Source organism: Cibotium barometz, chromosome 35 (assembly GCF_041138505.1).
Source record: "Cibotium barometz isolate CiBa-2024 chromosome 35, ASM4113850v1, whole genome shotgun sequence".
In the NCBI taxonomy this organism is placed as follows: domain Eukaryota; kingdom Viridiplantae; phylum Streptophyta; class Polypodiopsida; order Cyatheales; family Cibotiaceae; genus Cibotium; species Cibotium barometz.
Window position 1 is genome coordinate 3481580 of NC_141080.1, and position 4763 is coordinate 3486342.

Genomic DNA, 4763 nt, shown 5'->3' on the forward strand with positions numbered 1-4763 from the left:
GCTAGAGTGAGATCATCTCCCATGTACACCTATGTGCCCTTGAGGGTAGTCCGCCTGTCTAAGAAAGCATGTTTGTTGGTGGCATCAGGGAATCTAATGATTAGAGGCTGCTCTCATGTCATATCCTTGCCGAGAGAGAGAGAGAGAGAGAGAGAGAGAGAGAGAGAGAGAGAGAGAGAGAGAGAGAGAGAGAGGGAGGGAGGGAAGGAGGGTCTCCGTGAGAGGGCCAATATGTTTTACAATATAAATAATAATATATAGAGATTAGTCTCGTGAGAAGGCCAAATATGACTTACACGATCGATAACTGCATAAATTAGTTTCCATGAGAAGGCCAAATATGACTTATAAGACTGGTAGCAATCATAGATTGTAAAAGGTCCTTATTGTGATCATCATCAACAAAAGAGAAAAAAATCCCATGAATCTAAAGCTTTGTGAGACTAAGTTTATACTAGCTTTGAGAGAGAGAGAGAGAGAGAGAGAGAGAGAGATTAGTCTCCGCCATGAAGGCCAAATATGACTTACAAGACTGGTAACAATGTATAGACTATAAAAGGTAAGCTTATACTAGCTTTGACAATTCTATAATGAGGCTTTTTGCCCCTCTTAGAGCATTGTTGGTCTCGTGGAACAATGTCACCCTCATCTTCTGTGATGGATAGTGTGACATATGTAAATGTTTGTAAAATCTAATCTACTACACTTGATTCAAGCTATGTATTAGACAATCTTTCCATCGTGATCTTGATTCAAGCTATGCATCAGGCAATCTTTTGATCCTGGTCTTTATTACCAAGGCATCACTTTATTTCTATTATGGGGGAGAGAGAGAGAGAGAGAGAGAGAGAGAGAGAGAGAGAGAGAGAGGTGCCATTAATTAAACATTTGAGACTTCTCAAGTTGGAAGTTCATTAAATCTAAAGAGACATTAATTCCTCCGTTCATAGTCCCACATGCCATAGCAGTTGATTATATTAACATCTATGCTCCATCTATGTGAGGCCATGTACGACTTGTGGGACCAATACAAGTGCATTACATCAATTCTTTACTAAGAGTCCAACACATGAAGAGAAAATGGAAAACCTTGGATCCACGGTGTGCATCATAGTGGAGAGGTTGGTTTCATAATATGTGCTCATGCAGTGTCCTATATCTATGTAGGGGTGAGATTGTGTGAGAATGTTGAGCACTCTCAATCAACCATGATGAGGAGCCACCATTAAAGGTATGATGGTGACCCCGACCAAAGTCCGGCATCTTAATTGGAATGGGTGATGTCTGAGTGTGTAATGAGCTTAACTGTTGGTTCTGTGTTTGGAAGGTTGTCACACGAAGGTTGGATCGAAAATGATAATGGGGTCAAGTTCTCTCCTCACAATTGAGCAAAAGAAGAAGAATTTGATGATACTAACATCTACGGGAGGCCATATATGACATATGGGACCACATTAGGAATTTTTTGGACCCAAAGAGGGCCTCTTGGATTAACTTTTGATTAGGAATGGACCAATAGGAAGAGGGCTGGGTGCACATTTTTGACTTCTTTGACCCTAGGGGGCGTAGGCTTTGGTTTGCTAATGGGGCCTAATTACTACTCTTGTCCCCCTACCTCCTAGGCCCAAACTTAGAGGTCCCCCCACCTAGAATCGCGCTAAAAATTGAAAATTTTTAATTTTGTCCCAAAAGTGTGTTTTCCCTCTCAAACTTCCCCACAACATACTCTAGGTTTGGAAAGCTCGTTTTGAACCTCTTTCTTCCTCTTCAAAGCTCTCCATTGTTGCAAAAACTCCATACCTTTCAAGCTCTCCCTCCTTCTCAAGCTCCCTCCCTCTTAAGCTCCCTCTCCCTCTTTCTTCCTCTTCTAAGCTCTCCATTGCTGCAGAAACTCCATCCCTCTCAAGCTCTCCCTCCTTCTCAAGCTCCCTCCCTCTCAAGCCCCCTCTCTCTCCCTTTCAAGCTCCCTCCCTCTCCATTGCTGCAAAAACTCTATCCCTCTTTAGTCTACTCTAGGTTCAGGAAGCCTATTCTCAAACTCTAACCCTCTTTTAAGCTTTCCATTGCTGCATTGAAAACCATGAACTTTCTCTCCTCTCCACTCCTCTGTTTTGTAACAAGCTTTTCTTTTCCCTTCTTCTCTTTTCTTACCACCATGGCCTCTTCCTGTAATGTGAGAAAACCTAGGGAGAAGGTGGAAGCGCTTGTGCTGCATAACACAAGAGATGAGCATGGAGTTTGGGCTCCAACAAGTTTCAGGTTTGGGGCTTGGGTCTACATGCAACCAAGCTCTAAGGGACCACATCGAGTGCGTCAACTAGGGAATATACTACATCATTGGAAGGGCAGCTACAAGGCTTCAAGCATACTACGAAGGAAGGTCTAGTTGCCATAGTGCAACATGTGTATACTCTTGGAGACGTTTACATTCAAGGCCAACGACCAAGGTTTCCTTCAAATTGTTAGTGTAATATAAACGCAGCCTTAACAACCTGCTAATATTGGATTTTTTGTTTCAAATTTTCTTATGATTCTCCATTTTCTTATGTCTCTATCTGCAGATATTTTCCCCTCTAATTATGTTGAGGAACAACCACTCCAAAGCCTCACTGGAGGTTTCTATGCTATGCATGCATCCATTGGAGAGGCAATGTTTGTATCTCAAAGCCCAAGTGAGCTTGTACAGAACAATATCTTTTTCTTTTCTCTCATATTTTGTAGATTACAAACTAGGTTTATTTGGCAAGCTAGAAGAGATCCCCAACCCCCCTCTTAACAATCCCGAATGACCCAAACCTAACGCTTGGACCATCTTATGCTTAAAGTTTAAGATGGTAAGTGATATCAAGACATCACTCAAGTTTTCAAAGGTATCTAGGTTAGTAGGGCTAAATTGGTTTTGTCCTTTACATGTTTTTATGTACATGTTCAATTGCATGCCAATGCACCAAACAAAAACACTGTATATTTGTAAGGAGGTATGGTCTGACCTCATCAAGGATTACTAGGAGAGGGTTGGGAGGTTAATGAGGGGTCACATCAAGGTGATGTGTACAAGTGCAATGTAGTAGATTCTACAGTGTCTTTCAAGTTCTTGAAGGCACGCTCTATTTTTGTACATGCGTCTGCACTGCCAAAGATGGATGCAAAAGCACGGGACATGGATCCCACTTCAAGTCTCAGAAGAAGAAATTGTGCCTATTGAGGTAGCTGTGATGATGCAAAATGGATGGATTGAGCGAGTGGCCAGCAAGCAAACATTGGAGCCTAGCAGACCTGCATCAACACTTTAGCATCATGGGCTTTGACAATGTGGAAGAGTCAAGTTTCAAGTTGATGATAAGAAAGGTATATCTGATTCCATTACATGTCTAGAATTAACCCTTACACTGTCTGGTTATTGTGCCACTTTCTATATTTTTACAGATTGGGAAGTGTAAGGAGGGGACAACCATGGTCTCAAAATCATGGAAAATGGGGGACCTTGAATTTTCAACAGCAAGGTGCATAGCCCTACCAACACATAGTAGGCATGTGGAAGATCTTGAAGATGAACTGGGTATATGGGAAAATAGCCTCTGTTCTGATGCACGTGAGGGGCAAGAGTTTTAGGATCGCAGTAAAGGCAATGACAAGCTTTCAAGTCAACAAGGAGATGGAGATCAACATGAAGTAAATGTCACAAGAGGCAAAAAATGAAGACATTATAACAATTTTAGATTAGATGACATGCTTGTAATTTTGTAGCAAGCTCTTTTTTAACCCCTCTTTATTTAATTGAAATCTTAATATTTTTGTAAATTGTGATTTTTTTGTCTAGCGGTTTAGTGTCAAAAGGCCAAACTTTAAATTTTAACTATCAATAGGCCAAAGGTGCCTTCTTTCTCATTTTCACTCATTTTCACGCGATAGAAACCAAGCACGAACTCACACTATCTCTTTGCATTCACACATGGCTACCCACTTTGACGACTTCTGTGAGTTCCTCTCCACCACCCCGTGGGCGAGCAAGAGCGAGCTCTTTGCCATGTTCTGTCGTGAAGTCGACTTTGAAAAGTCGCTCGCCCTTGCATCCCAACATTATGAGACGCAGATTGCATACATGGAGTAGTACTTAGCTCCCCACTCCATCTCCTTTCCCCATTGCCCCAATGATCGATGGGTGCCTGTTGAGCTGCTTAAGTACATTCAACAATACACCCGCCCCTACATCCAGCACCTTGAACGCTTCATCGACATCTACATCCCCGCAGAAGCTTACTATACCTTCAATAAGCAGGAGGTGAAGAGGTTGGGGAAGGGCAATTTAGGAACTAGGTTCCTCTCGTGGCTCATCACTTTTGCATTCCTCATCAGTGCCATGAGGATTCAGATGAGGAGGTAGAGATGTCTGCATTACAGTTGGCAGGGTATTTGAGGGATGACAAGGAAGTGAAGGCACTAGGTATGAGTGCTGGTGTGGAAGAGCAGCTTGCATCAGAGCACTTTCCAGAGGGTGCACAATCTGCAACTTGAAGAGCTCGGTATAGTGGAAGATGCGGGGCCATCTTCCTCACACGAGGAGAGCAAGGTGCTGCTAGAGCTTGAGATCAATCTCTTAAGCACCATTGTGGTGGAAGGTGAAGAATACTTATTTCTTCATGACCTTAAAAAGGCAGTTGGCTTAAGAATGGATGTATGCTTAGGCATTATATGCACGTGATGTGAAATGGACCTTGATACGTCCCACCTCGGTCCTCACCTAGATAGTGTCATATTGCCCC